The sequence below is a fragment of the Centrocercus urophasianus genome, unplaced genomic scaffold, assembly GCF_019232065.1.
Source record: "Centrocercus urophasianus isolate 14NV4802_14NV808 unplaced genomic scaffold, USGS_Curo_1.0 seq_12, whole genome shotgun sequence".
Classification (NCBI taxonomy): Eukaryota; Metazoa; Chordata; class Aves; order Galliformes; family Phasianidae; genus Centrocercus; species Centrocercus urophasianus.
This window is the reverse complement of record NW_024884364.1, coordinates 58,454,213-58,476,712: the sequence shown is the minus strand read 5'-3', so window position 1 is coordinate 58,476,712 and position 22,500 is coordinate 58,454,213.

The following is a 22,500-nucleotide window of genomic DNA, read 5'->3' as shown; positions in this document are numbered from 1 at the left end:
ACTTGGGGACACGTAGGTTATAGCACAGTGTTTACTGTAATACAGTGCTAATTTTAAAACAGAAGCCATTGAGCAGTAACCTAACCCTAACTATGTCTGGAAGGAACTTTCCAATAATGATTAACTAGTAATGAAAAGACCAATTGGCCTGAATAATCCCTGAGGCAAAAGCAGGGACTTGTTACATCCACTCACACCCAATGGCAAAAGGTGAGCACGAAGGGACTTCATCTCCAGGAGAAGTAGCCACTAGATCCATTGCTGCCCTCTCCTGGAGGCTTCTTGGGAGGAGATGGTAAGGAGACCGTGGCTGGAGAGCGAGTCACTGAAGATGTGCTGAAGCAGCAGGTCTCAGGGAAGCTCTAAGCCACTCATTTTGTGCTGTTTTCAGCAGTGCTGGGCTGGACTCAGTCACTTCGGAAACATGGCTGAGAAGAGAGGTTTGTACCTCTGTTTACCTTCTCTGAATGAACTTTCAAGTAGAAATCTTCCAACTTAAAATGTTCAAAAAGCTGTGTGTTTAGCAAATACAAGTGACTTTCCTTTCTATACCTGCTTCAGGTGAATAGAAGGGTAGCAAAGTCCGACTCTGTATCCAGTTCTTAGTAAGTCCATGGGATATTGGATGGCATTGTCTCTCAGAGAGCCAAGGATTTACTGTCTAACCAACTTTGAAAGATTTTGATTGATCTTTGGAAAAGAAGAGGTGGCAGGTACTCTCTTAATGAGGCTAGGCAGTCCTCAGAAATTTATCAGTAATATATAATCCATCTCTTAAAGCAGGAACTGAAAGCTAGAATCCTTTCACTAAGATGAATCCTGAATAGGATCTTTGATCAGTTGGTTGATGCCATGATCAGTCCAAGAAGCTGGCTCATTTAACATACCAAACCTACCTATTTTTGAATGGCCAATGCTAACAATGTACATGTTTAAAATTCCACTTGGGGTATGGATTTATAATGTATATACATTTTTTCCTCTCAAATGTTTAGAAACAAATCTAGAAAGGGGAGAATTCCCTTTCTAGGGAATTGTACGTAAGCATTGTCTCATCTTTGAGAGAATGTGACCATCATCATGCTAGCAGAAGATCTGCAAAAGTAGGTCAGCAAATATTTTCTCAAAAACATTCTACTTCCATGAATGCTACAGTCTTCAGGTATGCAAATATTAAGGGTCTGCATCCTATATTCCACCAAATTCTATTTCCGCCAACACTTCAACAAAGATACATTCAGTATCTTTGCTCCAGAGGTCTCAATATTTCACACAGTATTACTATTTTACACTGTAAAGTACTGTTGTCAAGAGATCTAAGCGTGGAGAGTGGAGTAAGGAGCTTCTGTTTTCCCACAGTATTTGCTTCATTGTGGGCTCCATACAGACAAAATCACTAAGTATCCAAAAGCCCAGCATGTAAGATGGACTCAAGGAAAGAAACTCTCTCCGTGTGAAAGAATTCTCCTGGTGAGACATGACAGTTCTACATTACAACTACGTCTTATTAATATTGTAATTAGGAAATACACTCAATCTCCTATCTGTTTAGACAACTTCCACTGTACTGTGTCAAACTGAATTCATTTACAATGTATTTCTATTTAATAATGCTCTATAAGAACAACAGGAATATTCAAACAGTAACTAAAAACAAACAAACAAAAAAACAACATAGAAATGCAGTCCACAAACAGGTGGCCAAATAATCAAAATAATGCTCCCAGAAGCGGATTTGAGAAAAAGAATTTCCCTGTGAATCAGCTACAAGGAAAGAGTAGTTGCCTTTTGAAAGAGCAAATGTTAAACTTTTACAAATGATGGCAGAGGAACCAAGAATAATTAGAAGATGCCATCCAGCTGAATGAGTGCTTACACTTAGGTATCTTACGAAATGCAGGACCCATCAGACCCCATTAACAAGCATCTGTTTGGTTTACAGAATAAAAATGCCTCTTGCGTTTTCATTCCAGTCATCTCAGGGAGTGCTGGTCTTTTCATACTCAGAGCCAAGAAGCTCTCAGGAAAGGTGAAATTTAGGAGATCAGCAGATGGAGTTTTAACTGGACAGCTAGGTCACTGAACATGCCTTTGTTCTGTAGTTGGATAAATGTAAGCCCTGAAACCTTAGTAACAGATCTCCAGAGCTGCACCAACCAGGCATCCGTGCACCTTCCCTAAATAGAAAATTGCTTAAAATAAGCTTTTGTCTCATAAATTGTCAGTCACATTTTTTGCTAAAAAAGAAAAAAAGGAAGAAAAAGAAAATATAGTGGAGTGAGAATACACAAAAGGAAACACCTAGGAAAAGCAGACTCCCCAGAAGTACTTAAACAACTATTCATAATTAATTATTGTGTTCACCTAGATGCTGACAGGACACAAAACAAATGAAGTGGAAAAGCTGCTTCTCCTAGAGCTGGGGTATAATATATCTTAATATTTAGGAAGGAGAAATCAGAAAACAGGAGCGCTGCAACACAGTGAAGAGCTGACAAACACAGTTATGAATGAGAAAGACTGCATGGGCTATGATGAAATAAGTGAGAAAACTGCCTATGGGAGTGAGGACTTCTAAGGCTTCCTGTAAGGCGAGATCCTTGGTCAGGACTGGTTTGAGACCCCTAGCATTCAAATGATAATCCAAACTATGTCTTCCTTATCTGTCACACTCCCTCTCAAGTGTCAGCAATAGAAGAGTTGATATTACAGATGAGTGCTCAAAAATGTAAATACAAGCAAATACGTAAATAAAGGAAAATCTGATTACAGAAAGATACCTGATAGCTTTTGTCTGAGACTCAAGTTAAAGGGTATAAATAATTCCCATAGCATGATTGCACAATAAAGTAAGAAAATTCCTCAAGGAGAATGTTATATATTTCATTTATTATACATCACTCTTATGTTTACAACTGAAATACATCTTTCCTTGGGGACTGTACCATCATTTATTTTAAATCAATGTTTAAAATTAAATGGCAATCCTCAAGAGAGAGGAGACTCTTCAGTTACCAGCACTTCCAATTGGAAATCTTTCTTTCATGTTTCTATTTAATACTCAATCCAGAGTTTGAAATTAATTAAAAGATATCCTTTCTCTAATCTTTTGATTATTAGCTTCAAAGATGGTTTTTTTTTCTTAATAGACAATGTTATAATAACTTCATCTTTTAGCAGTAAAGCCAAACTGTTATTAAATGTTCAAACTGCATTATCTCCTGACCAATAATCAAAGAAGAAGGGTCTGTTAGGGGCAAATTATAGGTTCTAGCTTAGGAACAGTCACCTTATGTCTAACTAGTGCTTTTATAGTATTTAATTGCAGTTTCCTATTATCAAAATCAAGTATTAGGAGAAACTGTTAATAAGATGCAATATTTAATGTCACTCAATGCCTTTATTTGATGCAACTCAGGACACACTTTACCATGTGGTACTCAACCACCATTTCACTTGTGGAAGGTATGTTTTTGCAAGGTAAGCATATAGACTGAGTACTGCACTGTGGGGGAGTACAGACACCTCCACACAGCCTACAGAGTTTGGGTCTGATGTACATATGAAGGCAGGAAATCTGCACTACAAATGTTTGTCATCTATTCACGTTTTCATCTCCTAATAGTAAGCATTCTGAACCCTCTCATTGCAAACCTGACATGATGTTCTGCTTGCACAAGTTACACAGGAGTAATACAGGACTTCAGCAGCTAGAATTAGCAATACCATGTATTTCTTAGCCTTCACAGAACATTGCAAGCACAAAAGAACAAATAAGACCCTTGGTGGAAAAAATTCCTTACAAATCATTTAACCCATGGAAACCAAAGTCCAAGTTCTAGATCATTTCAGCTTGAACACTTCCATGGGCATTAGTCTACAGAGATGAGAAATACCCATTAAGTATTAATGATGGAATCACAGACTCATGGAACAATCTGGACTGGATGGGATCTTAAAGATCCTCTCATTTAAATCCCTACCATGGGCAAGGGCATCTAGATGATTCTGAACTCCTTTTTGTGCTGCACTGCTTTACGCATTCATGAGATCTCGTGGACATGCAAAGATGTCAACAAGGGCACTCATCTTTGGTGGACAGAAATAGGAATTTACAGAATATTGCCTATACCGGATGAACAAAAAAGCACATTTGCATGCTCAGGTATGTAGTTAAATCCTGCTCTCTGTTAAATGGAGAACTCGGAAATGTGTTGCGTCTCACTGTGTCTTAAGGCATTCATTGGGCTCCATCTAAACATGGTATTTTTAGATAGCTCCATAGCTAGTGTTGTGGACAGGGAATGTACAGGTGATGGAGATCTTCATGCCAAACAAAACCTACTCTGAGTCTCCTGTTGGCCTTGCATGAGACACACAGTCTGTGCTATGCCTTTATAAAGCAAAGAGAGCAGAAAGTGTGGTTACAGAAATGCATGCTTTTCCTGTAGCTAAAGGAATGAAAAACCCTGATACAATAGTCTACTAATGAGGTCACGCTTCTCTCAGTGCATCTGGAAATACAATTTTCTGATACTTAACGAAAACTGTTAATATAATAAGACTTTTATCAAAGATTAGTTTGAAATTGAAGTTGCTAATAAGATAAGATAGAAAGTAACTAGAAGAATAAGGATAACATATCGGAACGGCAACTTTCACGTAATTTGAAGACTTTTGTTCTTTCATGTCACATTAGTGACTTTCATACCTTTTTGCAATTTTCTTACAGTATTAGTGACATTTGCATCTTAGAAGCAACTTTTCATATACGCTCTCCAAGAGACTTCTGGCATGTGCTGGCAGCCTTCATATTTTATTTAGGATTTTAACTTACTGCCAAATGTTCTGTTCCACAAACATGAAAAGGAAGTCATTGATGCTGCACTGTTTAAACTTCTTAATAAAAGGGTGGATAACAATAGCTGCAATTTGAGAAAAAGAAAATCCTTCATCACTGCTGCATTTTGGGGAGTAGCCCATATGGTCCCTGATACTTGCAGCTATGCAAACATAAAATTAAATTTTATGGTTTATTAAAACTTCCCACCAGAAAATGGCCTCTGAAACTCCCAAACAAAGTAAATAGAAAAGGTAGAAGAGGAATCAGAAAGTTGCTGTCTTTTTTTTCTTCTTCTTCCCCTGAGCGGACTATTCATCCCTTCTGTAAGCCTGTGGAGTGAATGAATGATGGAATATTTGACTGATGTAATTTATAGTGCTCCATATGACAGCCTATTTCAGAGTGCTTGAGGTTTTTACAGTCTCTGGTAGTAGTACCTGCTGCTGAAACAAGAGATTACTCTCCTTGGACAGACAGTAATTTAATAGTACAACTGTGTAGCTAGCCACCTCCTACTGTATTTCACCACCCACTCCAGTCAGCTTTTGATAGATAGACCTCAGCACTTGGAATATGAAGCACTATGTATCCTGCTCACAGTCTGAGGAGATACATCAAGGGTGAAAGTGGAAAGAAAATAAATAAATAAAAGTGCTAACAGAGTCAAGTAAGCACTGGTTCTCAGTTTTGTCATTGTTACTGAAAATACAGAAGAAAGGGACAAAGTACCTCACTGCATTGGATGCTGCAAGATTTTCAGGCCTGTGGTCAGTGTTGGAAATATTTTTGGTCTTGTTATGACTTCGTATTTGACCTCAAAATCCTCTAAATTCTCTATGAAGATACACTTTAAGAAATACCTAACTATGTCAGCAAGCTTCTTGCTAATGTAAAAAAGTGCTGCTAACTCAGAACTGTGTTTACTCCTCATGCCCAGAAGTCAAGAAGTGTTTTCCAAGAGAGGCAGGCTCCTCACTGATGCCTGCAGAAAGGTTACATGAGCTACACTGGAGTTTAGCTGACAGTATTTGGGGCTCACATTGTCCTTCCAGCCACTGCCATGTCCATCAGAAGGTAAACACAGCAGTGGACTATGCTCAAGGTGCTGAGCAGGGACTGGTAACTAGGGAGTGCATATGTGCTAAGGGGGAGAGCCAGGTAAACCTGGAGTGCTCTCATGGCAACTTGTTTTTCCATTAGAGAGCCCCAGAGCAGGGGCTTCCCCAGAGGACAGGGATGATAGCAGGACAGCTCTGTCGGATCACTTCTCTCTTCTGCCAGAAAGCACTCAACTCATAATCCTCCAGTTATGAGCAAGTCTGTGCAGTATGCTGTTGGAGATGTGCCACAGTACAAGCAAGAATCTTAAATTCGTGGCACAGGGAAAAAAAATGAGAAGGCTTTGTAACTACTAGTTCCGCCACGATGTAGCAGGGAAGATCTTGGCCCCGGTGCCCATTCTGACAACAGTCTCACTGCCTCCTACACTACTGCTTAAAGAGCCTATGGAGATTTCCTGCCTACAAGTCAAGGATGAACTGAATGATGGCTTCCTAAATGCCCATCTCCCCTTCTGTGGCTAGAGGAAATTGGCACTAGGGCAGCCAATAGACTTTGCTCCGACTTATGCCACATGGCCAAGTAAGCTATTTGTGCCAAGTTCATCTGGATCACCATGGTTTTCAGCCTCATAAGGCTTAGAGGTGCCTGGGTGTGCTCAGCGCAGAGCAGAAGAGCCGAGGGGAGGCCTGATGGCGGCTGCAGCTCCTCACAGGGAGCGGAGGGGCAGCGCTGAGCTCTGCTCTGCTCTTTTCTCATGGAGCTGTCAGGGGAGGGGAGCTGGGGGGGATCAGGGAAAGGGGCTGCACCACAGGGCAGTGGGCATGGAACAAGATGCCCAGGGCTGTGGGCATGGCTCCAAGCTGCTGGAATGTATGGACATCACTCTCAGTCATATGGTCTGATTTTGCAGTGGTCCTGTGTACGGACAGGTGTTGGGCTCAATCCTTGGGGGTCCCTTCCAGCTGGGGATATTCTATGATGCTATGATTCTAAGGCAATTCAGCCATAAGGTAGAACAGCCACCTGCTCGGAGTTCAGCTTTGCTGTTCCTGACTCTGGTAACAGCAAAAACATTTATTTCCAACTTTACAACCTCATGTTCCTTTTTCACTTTTTGAAACTACTTAATTCTATCCTTTCCAGTCACACTACAGGAAAAAAAAAAAGAAAAAAAAAAAAGACTCTTAGAATAGCCAGGGGAGCTCTCCCAGTGCAAATACTCCCATGAATATTTATTCATGGTAGGATTTGCTCTGCTTGTGCTTGTCTGTGAACATTTATGTGAATAAATTCTTATTCTTCTAAATCTTTTTGAATTAGCAAAAAGCCAAGTAAATCAATAGATTTTATTTGCAAGAATGTTTGTGAAACATTCTTCCCCACTTTTTTTTCCCCTTTAATTTAGTCTCCTGGCCCAGTATTCAAAAGGAAACAAACAAATATGCTTTTTCACCTCTTGTACACACACGGGCACACACAGATATATCAGCAAGTGATTAAGAATGGGACAGGACAGAGCAGAAATTCTTGGGCAGCTGCAGGTATAATTTGATACTAATAAGGAGGTGAAGGAACATTCAGCAACATTTATTCTCTAAGGACGCCATCCAGCAACTGCCAATCACTTCTGTGAGGATTTGAGCGCTCACCAGCTCAGGTATGCTAGAGGCTCCCAAGTGTGCTCGCAGCTTGCAGAATCAATCCTGACCCCTGCTGCTGCGTGGGCAGACCTCGGTTCTCTGCTGTCCAGGAGAACACACTATCAAGCAGTCCTCGCTGAATGAGGCCTTGGTTAAGTCTTCAGCCGCCTGTGGACCTTTGGCTGTCCTCACACAAAGAAGCAGCTTTAGGCTAAGCAGAGCACACCAAGCACCTAATCTGAGCAGAAAGAAAAACGGGAGCTTTTCTTCACAGGCTTCTCTCCTTATTAGGAATCTCCATGTCCTTGGGGCTGCGGCCAGGTCTCACAGAGCTGGTGAGCAGGCTGCATGATTTCTGCTAATAAAACCCCCTGTTGCATCCCTGACTCCTCAGATCCTTCTTACAACCTCCAAAATTGGTTTTTGCACCTTTCTTTGGTCCAGCCGACCCATATGGTGTCTGATACCTCATTTCCCAATGCTATTTCCTAGATGTCTAGTTTTTCCCTGCTTCCTTTTTGTCCTTTCCAACCTGTATTATACTTTTCATTGCTCCTTTTCCTTTAGATGTCCTCAAATCCTCATAAGATCTTTTATTTTGTTTATGCATCCCTAATCCACAGCTCTTTTCACCTCCCTGTATGTGTGCTTTTATTTGTTTTCCTGGGTTCCCCAAAGCCCCCAACTCAGATTTCCAAATTTCTGATCAGAATACTTTTTTCTCAATGTTTGTTGTAACTGTTGTAAAGGAACAAGACCCATGCTCAGCTGCTCCATCTGTCCCCTTCAACTCTTAACACTTGGCCCCCTATCCCATGGAGAAGTTATAAGAATTGGAAAATGATATCAAAGCTGTCTTTTTAATATCAAGTTCACTATTTAATATCAAGTTCACTGGAGAGCAATAATAAAACTGCAGGTCTTAAAATGGTTAGACTTGACCTATTTATTCACTGCATGCCAGCAGAGCCCTTTAGATTTGGACTATACCTTCCATGCAGTAGTCTTCAGTTTACTCTGTAGGAATATTAGGAGTGATTGAATGTAATTCCCTGAGAGAGTAACGTCCTTAACAGATTCTGTTATTTCATCTTTTAGATCAGCTTTCCTTTTCAAAAAAGTGCTCATTCATACACTTGATGGATTTAAAAAGTGAACCCCATCAGCCACAGGCCAGATGCACTTTAGGCACCAGCAAAACAATAAACACAGGATATTTCCTGGCCAGTGGCTCTTATGTCTGTCTTCACATGATGAGCAGCAGGGTCTAGACAGCAAGTCATATCTCCTAAACTGGGCCTGCCTAGGGAAATAGCTATCAGCTAGCATTTCTACCAGCTTTATGGGTGCTTATGTTTTTTTCTTAGCTTCTCAGGGTTAAGTGCCTTCTTCCATAGGATTACTAAGGAGAGCAGGGATGGTTTTCATATCTCCTACAAGGCTGAGCCAAATTCAGCATGGCAGTCCAAAGAGAAATGCCCAACCAAAAAAAACCTTCTTATTTGTGGCAAAGAGGTAGCACAGGTTTCTCAACATTAGTCCTCCTCATTTTCACATTAAATGGGATTTCATGATAGGGCTAAGGCTTAACCAGTGATTTGTTAGGACCAAGGCTGGGAATTAGCAATCTGAAGTGACACTCAAATAGCAATGAGAAAATATTCACATGATTTCTATGAATATCTATGGTGTGTCATGTTCCCTGGCACACAAGGAGCAGCTCAGTAATCTTATATTGCAGCCACCTGAGCTCAGGAATGTTGTAATGGACTGTGGCTTGATGTCAATGACACAACGTTTGTTGTGCTGGGGAAATACTGCTTCGTTGGCTAAAGACATTATAGGGATATTGAGAAGGGCTGCTTGCCTTTACCTCCCTCTACTTTGGTGTGCTAGTGGCTCTCCTGAGATCCTGAGTCTGAAATTCATTTGAATCCATTTTGTAATGAGCTGTCCAGTGATAATTTCTAACATTCAGACTAATATACATTAATAGTAGATGTTGCTGTTTATTATTTCAATTATTACTATAAAAACATCACTTAAAAAAAGACAAAGTCTGGTCTTTTCCTGTTTGTTAAAAATCAAAATGCTGATAACTAGTATTTAGAAACCCATAAATTTTAGAAACCACTCGTGTTTCACACAATTTCAACCCCTCAAATTATCTGCCAGTGATCCTTCCTTTCTTCTTCCTTTTTCTCTCCCTCTGCCTCCTGTGATCTCTCCTGTGCCTGCTTTTTGCTACTAGTTCTGGCAGGGCAGAAATGCCCAGTAAAATACTTTAATGTTGTTTGAAGTGATGTGCCATCAAAAGGTTGATAGTATCCACACATTTCCAGCTTAGACTTTCTAAATCCTGCTGATAACTCCTGGTTCTTGTTGCTGTGTGTATTTTTAACTCCCAAAGTATAAGGGGTATATTTTTTCCCCCTTTATTATTATAAACACAAAGAAAACAGTATAAAATCCTTAAGGAGCAGCTGCTCTGCAAGGACATTATGAGTGTCCATGGTTCTGCGGCAGCCTGCGCATCTGTCACTCAAGAAAATGTCATCTTGCCCAACCAAATCCATTGTGCAATCAGAGTGGAGAAAGCACTTGTTTGGAAAGGTTTATGGGCTGACGTCTGTTTGAATGAGTAACATCTGGGCTAAGATGGGCAGGATGCACAGGATGCACATTCCTATTCAACCAAGTCAGTGCATCTTAATGGCAAAGAGCATGTTTTAATTGCAAAGAAAACCCAAAGAAAAATCTTCAAACAAATGTCACCATTTCCACATTTTAAAAATCACATTATTTTCTAAGTTTCAGTCGTAAAGAAATGCAGCTTTCACAAAAATGCATCAATAATTTTTCAGAGTAATGGCTTATAATTCATACCACAAGCACAGGAGACATTTGAGACAAATTTCCCATTATTTTTGTTGGACTTGTTAAGCAAATCACCTTTTCAGGACAGAAATTCAGCCTGTTAAAAATCACATGTTGCAGAACCGGGGATTGAACAAAGCTTTTGTTTGTATGGACACAAACACGTGGAATCCAGAAATTACCAATGATATTGAGTTATAATATGTATACAACTCAAAATACAAAACATAAATATTATTAGATCAAGCTAAAATAATGTGTTGGAGAAAGAATGTTTGAAAATAATATTTTTATTGGTTTGGGATAATCTCATCTGTACTGGCTGGGTTTTAAACTAGTGTAAATCTGCTGATTTTAGCATTGTAAATCAAGTTCTATCTCAAGTGACACTAATCAGCACTAATTAGGGAAGTTTGTTATTTTACTTTTACATTTAAAGATTACCTTTTCAATCTTTACCACAGATACAGCAGTTGCTTTGTTAACAAGTGCCACCTTAGGTTAAAAAGTACTCAGCAGAGTGATTTGTCTGTTTCATATTTTGGCTTTGTTGTTGAGTTTTTTTTTCATTCTCTTTTTCTTTGAAGTGCAGAGCAGCACCCTTTCACTTGTGCACTGTTTTTGAAGGCAAAATGTAAATCACAGGAATTTATTTTATTTGCTGAGAAACATTTCTTCCTGAGGATTTTTATTACCTTTAGATATAATTTTTTTTTTTTTTTTTTTTTTTTTAAGACACAAATTAAATCAGACTATTATGAAATTTCCCAAAGGATTTTTGCCTTCATTTACAGAGCAGTTCCAATGAAATTCTGACAACGTTATACTTTTCTCCATTACTTGACAGAAGGAAAAAATGGGGATGAAACTGATTGCTAAATCACTAGCTTATGATCTAATAGATCAATGGGTATTTTCATATTTGAAGATGTCTCAAGTGATATATATATGTCCTCAGACACCACAGATACAAATATAGAACTCACCTAAAACCCTCTGCCCCAAGAAATTTTTTATTTTAAAATAAAACTCACAGTTTCCTTCCAACTGAAAGTTTTTGCAATTCCACACTGGAGATTATGAGGTACTTTTCTGCAGAGCTCTGATCAGCAGATTTGATATATGGATTTAGATCAATTTTTTCTTATGGCAAATCTATATGTTATTCTACTTCTTCATTTGATACTATTTGCTGAGTGGCTGTTACTTGGGAGCAAAGGTCAGCATCTTGCTCTTGGAGCAGCCGAGTAATCTTTTACTCCTCATAAGGGTAGTCAGAGATATTAAATCACAGTTGACGTACCTGAAGCACAGCAACTTCATCCATATTTTATCTGCTGTAAATTTAATACCACAGCACTTTTTAGGGTGATGTATTTATTAACTGGCTGGGGATGAGCAGTACAGAAATTCAGTTTGTTCAGGAAAATAAAATGAAGACACTCTGACAAGTTTATGAAGTAAGCACAATAGCTATTTATTACTTTTTAAACACGCAGTGCACCTAAATGTTTTTAGCAGTGTTTGCCCAAATAAATGAATAAAGCTTTCCAAATCATCTCTGTTTACTTTTCTTTTGAAATTTAATAAAGTTTTTGCTTTATTTTAAAAAGCACATCCTAGCTTCCTTTGGAATAAAATGCATTCTTTATGGAAATAAACATAGCTAAGTGTTCAGATAAGCTGGAAAGGGGCATTCTGGGAAAAGAAACAAATCATTCACAGCCCTGCTGTATATTAATTCCATCTTTTCCATTTTTGGTTCTAATTTATTTTGTTCTTTACATTCTACCACCACCAAAATAAATGAAACCACAAATACAGTAACTCCTAAAATGCAAGTACCTGCTTTCTACTTGGCTTATAGTGCATTTGAATAGCGTGCATTATTTTTACTCAGTGTTTTTCTCATAGTAAATAATTCACACAGCGTATTCTTGTAACCATGATATGTTCATGTTTCCACACAATTAAAAAAACCTGTAGATCTTTTTATCCTTCATTAACTGTGACTTCTATCTCCTTATAACATAGAGAATAATACTTAGTTGCTAAAAAGCATGTTACACTACTCAAAAAAGCGACTGTCACCTTAGTGCCTTTGTTGTATCAAATATTTATGATTTTATTGGTAATCATAGAAACCTGATGCCCAACACAGCCTGGGAAAACTCGTTTCTGGCATATAAACTACCAGAAGCACAGGAGTGGTGTTGCAGGTTCGCAAACCATGGTAACATCAGATGCAAAATTCTAGGAACACCCTGACCGTTTGGTCACCCATCCTGTTTTGTTTTCTACAGTGATGTGAGACTGTATGTGTTAGTTCTATGAATTCCAGAGGGATATAATCTTCGTATCAAATGTCTTTGCCCACATGTGTGCTTTAGATGCCATTTATTCAGAGCTATTCTCTGTTTTTCTAAGACTGTTTATGAAAAGGACAAGTCAAATGATGAAGTGACTACAGCATCTCCCTGCCACTCCTTTGGCTACAATATTTCTTTCCTTGGAACAGCCCATCCAAAAGGCCATCTACACAACAATACATAGATTCCTGTTCTTAATACATAGATTCCTGATGATGCTTGCTGCATCATCAAAAATTTGGTTCTTCAGGTTCTTGGAGATATGATAAGACACAAAACAAAAAGACTTTTCTTCAGCTCTGCCCATGCTGAGGTAGGTAATTAGGCAACTCTTGATTTGTGCCAAAGAGACAAGAACAGAAAAAGAAATCCACAGGAAGGGATGCTGCAGACTGAATATCCAATTTACTTCAGAAAGTCTGGAATCTTTTCATTTTTTTCTGCCTCCAGGTTTGTGCAAGTCTCATGTGCATTTTTTTCATTAATGTGACAATATGCTGGTCTCCACCCCTTTCACAGATCCTCCCTGCATGGCCATCTCCTCATTCTTGCTCTTTAATGCTTACTGAAATTTATTTCCAAAGCACTGTTATTATTAAGTATGATCTCTCACTTCCACTTTCCTTTTTCCTTTCGACTTCCTTGGCACATTTCCCCCATGCTTGTCTCCTCTCTAAACTTCTGACGTATTTTTTTCCTCCCTGGCTCCCAGAGGAGTATTTGGCAGCACACTGAGGCCAACAAGAGAGTGTCCTTTAGTGCTGAGGGTTTGGATTACCAGCTAAGCTTCCATGACCACTTGTCCTCTCAGTTGTAGAGCTCCAGATGAGTATTACACTGCAGAAAGCATTACAGCAGAGGAGCTGGGTGGCTCCTCAGACTAAGAGCAGAAGGCTATAGCAGCATATTTATCTGCCAGTCAAAGAAAGGAAACCCTGGGGCAAACTTGCACAAAATAAGCCCCATTATTCAGACCGTGCAAAGGGGAGGAAAAATAGGAGAATTTTGCATTCTGGACTGACATACCAGTGAAGAGTGCTGGCACAGAATAATACCTAATAATAATAGTAATAATATTTGTACATAATTTAGCATTATCCACTACAAACTCAGCTCAAATCCTAGTACCATGCTATTCTCTTCCAGCTCCATATCCTCCTCTTGCTATACTCCTTTTATTGGCTTACATGTGCTGTGGAAATTCATTTTATTCTAATTTGGAGCCTTTGAGGAAAGGCTGAAAAAGCATGTACTACTCCATAGTCATTAAAAAACTCAAATGACAGTATTTCATCCTGCTTTTGAGGTTGAAATATTAGGCTTTGAAACATGAATCACACAGCTTAGTTGAGACTGTGAAGAAGCTTAGGATCATAGCTTTAGTTAAAAATAAGCTTTAATACATAAAGCTGAGGAAAAGGGAGCATAGATGATACCTCAGAAGTCAAAGTACGGCTACTGAGCAGCTCTGAGTTTGTGTATATCATACCGCTCTGCATTTAGCCCAGAAACTGTTGGGCTTCAGTGAAGGTGAAGGTGGAGAAGAGCAGTTAGCTTACAGGTAGGTGTTGGGTAGCATATAAAAGAAATGTTGTGCAATAAGTCCTAAAGGGTTAACAGTTTGGAATGTCTTTCAGTCTGTAGAAGAAAAAAAGACAAATTGTTTCACAGTCCCCCCCCCTCCATTGCTTTTTTTTTTCCCTTGTCTTTTTCCTTTATTTTTTTTCCTCTGGCCTTGTAAATCCTGTATTGGCAAGTGAGAATGAAGTGTTATAAAACATCTTCTGAGAGGTCCATACTGCAATAGCCCTTTCACTGTCTTAAGTTGCCACTTTCTCTGAATCTTCTATTGTATAATGCGATCCAAAGACAAACTGTGCAAACACATGCCAGCTTACATATAGAGAAGAAAAAAAATGATGAAGAACACACTTTGAATCTTAACTTAGGGAACTGTCAGTCCTCCTTTTCATAGAACTGAGTCACTTTTCCACTGTGGTTCAGACTGATCCCAGCTTAACCATAACTTGCAGGATGATGGGGTTTGTTACGGTCACCTGGTTTCCTTTCAGGGTTGTGTTTGAAAAGCTCCGACCCTGTCTCTTGCAGGAGTTATGTGGAAAGACTGTTACGGATAGCAGAGAGAAAAGCCATGGAGAACTCCGGAGAACTGAATTTCACAAGTTTTGTTAATGTCCGAGGAAGTCTAAAGTAGAACAATAATGACCTTGCTCCCCCCTCACTCATCAGAGCACAAGTCCCTGATTATCAGGTAGGCTGTCGAGGTTATGCAGCCTCTTAGAATCACAGAATGGAAGGGACCCACAAGGATCACTGAGTCCAGCTCCTGCATCCATGCAGGATAACCCAAAATTCAAACTCTGTTTTGAGAGTGGTGTCCAAACTCTTCCTGAACTATGGAAGCTTTGGGCTGAGATCACTGCCCTGGGGAGCCTGTTCCATGCCCACCTCTCTCTGATGCAGAACATTTTTTTGATATACAATCTGAGACCTCCTTCTCAGCCATTGCCACTCAACTCCTTAACGTAACTGCATGACACCAACTGGTTCGAGGCCTGCATTTAAAAATATCAGTTTCTCTTTTTTCTTTATTTTTAAGGCAAACTTACCTGATTTACACTGAGATATGTTTAGTGAAAATCCATGCAGCACAATCGTAATTTAGGGGGAATATCCGAGAGGCAACACTGATAACTCCTGAAACAGGCAGGTGATTGTTCATAAAATAGATACCAGAAAGGCTGTGGCAAAAAAAAGCATTTAAGTATCCAGCTTTCTGAATTTTATTTTAACTTCTCTACTCAGAGTGAGGTCCTACAGAGAGGAGAAAGGGCTTAAAAGCACAGTCCTCAGACAATAACACTCTCAGAATGGTTAATTATAGTACAAAGCCCCAAGAAACTTAAGTGGATTTTGCATGGCTTTATAGAAAGTGGAAACTATTCTCTTTACTATTTGCCAAACCACACACACATTACAGCATAACAGCTAGAGTTTCAGAGCTTTAGCAAAACCAGGTTACACATCAATTTCATTATTTCATTTGCTCTGTGAAAGTAAGACATAAAAAGCTCTCGAAAAATCATGACCATGTCCAACACGTCCTATGTCACAGACACCTGGTATGTTCTCTGTAAACTTTTTCCTTGTTGCCAGATCACATTATGTTTTTAACATTCACACCAGAAAGGGAAACAAAACCTCTGTGAAAAGCTTTCCAAGTGGTATCCCCAAGGGAAAACCTTCCCTTGCCACACACATATATTCGCGCACTCCCTCAAGTGAAACAAGAGCAAAAAATGACTGTCCTGATTGATGGTCTCGTATTTGTGTCCTTGCCAACCACTGAGGTTATGCCTGTGGTTTTTCATCCAAAGAGTTGACCACAGAAGAGACTACAAGCTGGGATGGTATTTGTATTGCCTTCTTTCCTCCTAGAGGTAAGCAAGAGATGGAGTGAAAGTTAAGGTTCTGAGTATTATGGTTCTGAGGCTTACAGTGGAATAGGCAAGCAAGGAAAAGAAGGCCCGAAAGCTAATAGGTACAGACATAGTTTGTGGAGAGCACGAGTGTTTTTAGGATTATCAGTGCTGCTGAATAAGCCAGACAGTCTACATTAACAAACTGCTAAAACTATTGAAGTGTGAACCTGCAGTCATCCAGGAGACATTATTGCAGACATTGTTTCAGCATAGATAGCAGATGTATGGATAGATAGGAAACAAGTATGAAGACACCAACGATGCATTCCTGGAAAGACTTACACATATGCCTAACTTATCACAGGATAGTTTGGGTTGGAAGGGACCTTAAAGATCAAGTTCCAGCCCCCTGCTGTGGGAAGGGCTACCCAGGGTCTGATCCAACCTGGCCTTGAACACCTCCAGGTATGTGCCATTGCAGCTTCTCTAACTGAACACAGTTAATCGCACTGAAATCTTTATAGGCAAAAGTGCTACTTACAGCAAATAAATTTGAGCTCTGCACATGAAGATTTTTCAAGGCCATTGCTTAGGTGTGACAGGGAATCAGAGGAGGTATCTCATAGAGGAGGGATCAACAGGGAGTGCAGAAGCTCAATAGCAAACTCTTTTAGAGTTTATGTGGCTCACCAGAGGACTGGGACAAAGGCTGCCAGCAGTCAGTAGTCACCCAAGGGGTTGCTAACTAGAGAGGCTTCTTATAGCTCCCAAAATAGACACAGGTTGCTGTATATGTAAATATAACCGTTATTTTGGTTAAATAGAGCTTAACTGTTTCTGATACAGTCATTTATTTGTCAAGTCTGTTTTATGTTAATTTAATTATAAGAAAATTGAAAAGTGTGACACATAGCTAAGCCCTTAAGGCCGGTTAATCTATTTGGATTGTAACAAATATAATTTTTATTAGCTCAGCCTATTTGGATGGTAACGAGTCTAACCTTTCGGTAGACATTACAGACTCTGAATTATAGTCTATTTTATGTAAAAGCAGCATTTAGTTCAATAAAAGGAAAGTTCTTTTATCTGTCATTGTGTTAAGGAATTGCTGTATTAATGAGGATGCAGTAGACACTGTGACCATTTTCCAGAAACCAAGGTGTCCTCCTTTCTGGGTATCATTGGCAAAGTGCCCAGGTAAGTCTCTGTAAAAACAGTAAATCCGAATGTTGGGACTTTTTTTTTTTTTTTCCCCCTGAAAATGCCCGTGGTGAAAAATGTTGCCATTAGCATTATGAAAACAAAACAAAACACTGTCCATAATAATATATTTCCCTACACAATAGAGAGAAAAGCAAAATAAATCAAAACAAAGACCCTAACCAAATTAATATCATCAGAAATAAATAAACTAAACCAAACCAGAGCCTCCAAGATAAATCGGCAAACAAATAAAACAAATATCTGTGAACACTCCTTAATTTCTAGGAAGAAATTGTGCATTTGACACAAATTAATTAATGGTTTTACACATCTTCAGACAAAAATGGTCCCATTCTTACTCAGAGTTTTCATATTCTTAATAAAATGCAAAGTACCCTACAAAAGTTGAGGTTCTTTTCATGTTACCGTTCTGCAACTTCTGACTTCTTTTTAGAAGTGGAAATGAGGCTTTCTCTATATTTCAGAACACTTTTTAAAATTCAGATTACATTAAAAAAATAGGCATTTCAGAAAGCCCCAGTGGAAGAAATAAAACAACTTGTGAAACCCGTGATAGTGCATGATTCACCAGAAATTTTCCTCAAAACCTAGCTGGGGCCGTGTGCAATCAGCTGTAGTCCAAACAGTCGTACCTGGGAATTTTGCTGCCATGCTGATGGAGAAAGATTGAATGTTTGTGTATGTAAGATGGACAAGTATTTCAAGCACATATATAAGAATATTACAAAGTATGAAGACAAAACTGTTTCTTAATACGCCCTGAGATTTTCTTGCCATTTCTCATGACATGGGTATTGATGGGCTTGCTGGGTGTTAATTAATTATTTATAACTCAATCCAGAACATAGTCTTATCAATGCCAGTGGAGAAATATTAGGTCCATTGTTACAGAGGAGATAGCTTTCTAAACACATCATTCTTCTCCCATCCCTGCCCCCAATATTTTAAATTTTTTTTTAAATTTAAATTCTTAATATTTTTAAATGTTTAGTTAAAAAAACTGAAAAATAAACAGTTGTGTCCACTAGTGTGCCATTTCAGTTTGAGAGAGAGAGAGAACTTCACACTGTTTTTACGGAGAAATCTGACATTTTCTGCTATCCAAAAACCATTGACATATATAAAGAATATGTAAAAAGCTGTAGTAGAGCATAATTGAGAGTGGAAATAATTTTTTCATGTGATTAAATTCTGAAATTTTCAAGAGAACACACACATGCTTCTTTGAGATGACCAGTGGTAATTTAAAGGTATGAATAATTAGGTGTTTAAAAATATTAAATTGATAAAATTTTAAAAGCAATGAAGGTGAAACAATATAGTACGTGTGCACAGTCAAGCATTTGTAATTCTGATACCCATATTTTTCATGGGAACAGTTTTAGATTTGAGAAAGATAAAGCTAATGCAAATACAGCTTCTGGGGGATCCCTCACCAGGGGTTGGAAGCTGTGTAGCTAAAAGGGACAGACTGTGTATGTGTGTGTCTGTATGTATATGTGCATGTGTGTGCATACATGTGTTAAGCAGGTAAGAAGAGAAGGAGTGAAAATGATATACTAAAACTGCTATAAAGGTTGGGAGATCAGAAGTTAGCAGCAGTTGAGACAGAGAAGCTTAAATCTTGGGAACAGCACATTTCCATCTTTTTTTTTTTTCTTTTTTGCTTTTGAAGTGGGCTATTAGAAGAGTTTCAGCCTTTTCCAATTGTGTGGAATTTCCAAATGTGTAGCTTGGTTTTAGTGCTGCCCTATGTAACCACTGCCCTCTATCCCTACAAACACAACAAGCCACTGAAGCCTCTCCTCACAAATCATCAAGGTGTCCCTGCAAAGCACCCGTATTCTTTACCTCTTTTATTTTGAAATCTGAAAGCTCTGCTCAGGGTCCTGCTTTGTGAAAAGCATTCATTGTTGAAGAAAAGATTATAACACAGTAGCAAATAACTTCTATCTGTGAATGGACTGCACTTATTTCTCCAGCCCTGCTTAGTACTTTTAGATTAGGTTTGAGCTTTTGGTTTTGGGAACATGACCTTTTTTTTCACAAACTGCAAAGCTGTGCAGTCAGGTATTATTGCGTGGAACATAGGACGAGACTTCTCTTCCTTCCCTTTGTTATTATAGCACACTTATTCCTAAGTATACTGAACCAAGTATGGAGTCTCTTGGTATAATAGAGATCTCCCATTAATGTGACACTATCTGCAGACAACTTAGGCAGAAACGTCCATGAAATAATGATCATACTCTAAGTTCACATCTTGCCTTCATATGAGCAGCTGTAAAGCAAAGCTTAGACATTTCTTTGTTCAGACTGTAAAATATCTCCTCCTTCCTTCAGCACATACACAATGACCGTAGCATATTCAGCCCAGCTGTGCCACCATTAACTCTCCATACAAACACTTACACTATCAATATTTCTACAAGACAATAATTGAATATTCATATTTTCGCTTTTTTTCTTTTTTTTTTGATTTGTTTATTTGTTTTGCCAACAATCGTATTGAACTTGGCAAGGTCTCATCTCTGGAAGATGTTATTTGTTATTTTGCCATTAATAGCAAAAAAATCATATAGTGAAGAGTTCTACTGAGGCAGATAACTTACGATACCAAATTTTATCACTAGAACCAAGTGATTATCTTGGGGAAAGTTCTCAGTCATATGTTCTATGACAGGTTAGCTCTCTGCCTGTGGGAGACTGCAGAAAATGTTACCTCTCTGTTTATACTTCAATTTACTTTTGTGTGCTGGTGTCCAATAGGTCTTTTGCAATGATATGAAACAAACCATTTTTGCTACCCGTGGCAACAAAAAAACCCAAGATCTGAGACCACTATTTGTCAGCGAATGCCAGTGTGGCACTTAAGTGCTCTTGATGTTGGCAGCTTTTATAGTTGTGTGTTACAGCTCTGAGTTTCAAAATGTACCTGATTTCACCCTGTATGATTTCTGTTGAATAAACCATGCTGTTTGGGTGTCTGCTGTGGGGGTAGGGTGTATGAGCAAATGCTATTTGCTGTTCATCTTAGAAACTCAGCTGGTACAGACTTCCTAATTAACATGTTCACAAAAGCTGGCTGCAGACATGTTGTCTGAGAATTATGGGTGGCTGATAGACATTCATGTAAAAGAAAGAAGCTATTAAAAAGAATATTGACTAATATTCATGCATGTTTGGGTGCAGGCAAGTGGATTTCTTCATTAATAAACCTCCCTTATTAACGTAAAAATCGTGCTGAAAGTATTTGCTATGAAAAGACAACCTGAAACTTTTCCTTGGGTTTGGCTTTCCTTATGTCTTGTTCCCTCAGGACATGCCTACTGAAAAAACTATCACTCTCCCTGTCATACTCCTTATTTCTCTTATGTCTGGGTGGAACAATGAGCCAGCTTTGATACTGAGTCAGCAAAAAAGACCCACTGAGCTTTCCCGTCTGGATCAACACCTGCTAACAGGGTGAGGAATCTCAGGCAAACACTGCTAGAGGTAAGAAGAAACAGAGTTCTGACAGATGTTCAAAATAATAGGAATGTGTTTTGATTAAGTAGTACAGTTTTCACAAAGAAAATTCCTCTTTTTGGTCATATCTGGAAGCCTTCATTGTACTTGTATGCTATTATAGTATTGAGGTTACTTTGTAACTATTTCTGAAGGAAGAATAGATTTTTATATCCAACACCACTTGTGCTCATTAAGTAGGCCCCTCAGATCTCTTGGTTGTAACATCTGCAATTAAGAATGAAATAGGATGAGTAGGTACTGTAAATTCAGGATATAAACACGTAATTTTGGCAAGTTAAGAATATGTTTGTGCATCTCCTGCATTGACATTCTTATATACAGTGATGATGTTGGCAAGTATGACGCATGTACATGTATCAAAACTACAAAATGTGACCATTTTCTTAACAACATCTTTGAGATAATGTCAAAGCAGATGTGTGGATATTTCAGTTGCAATGATTGCTGAATTTGTTCATATATTGATTAGTGGCTATCCTACAAGGTATACTAAGTGAAGAACTGAAAAAAATTATTATATCGGATGACCCAGCTAAGGATATAATCCACAGAGCAACCTTAGGTGAGATCAGTCTGAAGGCAGAGGTGTTTTGATCATCCCCATTTCTAATTTCAGACTGCCTGAAATATTCTGTTTTCCTTAAGCTGTTCAATTCTACCAGCTGAATTTAAAAAGCAAAAGTGTAAAATAGCTATTTTTAAACAAAATCTTTAGATTTTGCTCTAAACAAATTACTCCAATGGCAGAGCAAAGCTTGAGAAAAGATTACTCTACCTTTTCAATGTCTCTATGTCCACTACATCTTAATGCATTTTACAACCTTTGGAAAGAGGAGATAGGATCTAATAAGGTCTGGTAGGGATATCAAGAATGGTATTTTCATGCCTTAAATGGGAATGAATTATCATACTGCTTTCAATCAGGTATACATGAATGGAAGGCAAATCTTAGATATATTCAGTGCTATGAAGAGGTCAAACAGCAACACCTGCCACAGAAGAAATGATTCTGAACCATGGTAAAGTGGGAATCTGTATCATATGTGGAAACATTCATCTTGCAGACTAAGAGGTGCAAATACATATGTTTGCTGAATGGAAGGAATTGTTCATGCTGTTACTACAGCTGAATTTGTGATTGAGTATTCCAGCTTTCTAAAAATCTGGATGATCTGTCTCTGGCCCCCATACTTTCATGAACAGAAAAAATCTGATCTTAAAACAATTGAGATGGAAGAGAATGATGCAGCACCAGATAACTCAGCTCTAACACACTGACATCGTTTTGATGATGCCTTTTTCCTTCCTTCCTTCCTTCCTTCCTTCCTTCCTTCCTTCCTTCCTTCCTTCCTTCCTTCCTTCCTTCCTTCCTTCCTTCCTTCCTTCCTTCCTTCTTTCTTTCGTCCTTTCCTTTCCTTTCCTTTCCTTTCCTTTCCTTTCCTTTCCTTTCCTTTCCTTTCCTTTCCTTTCCTTTCCTTTCCTTTCCTTTCCTTTCCTTTCCTTTCCTTTCC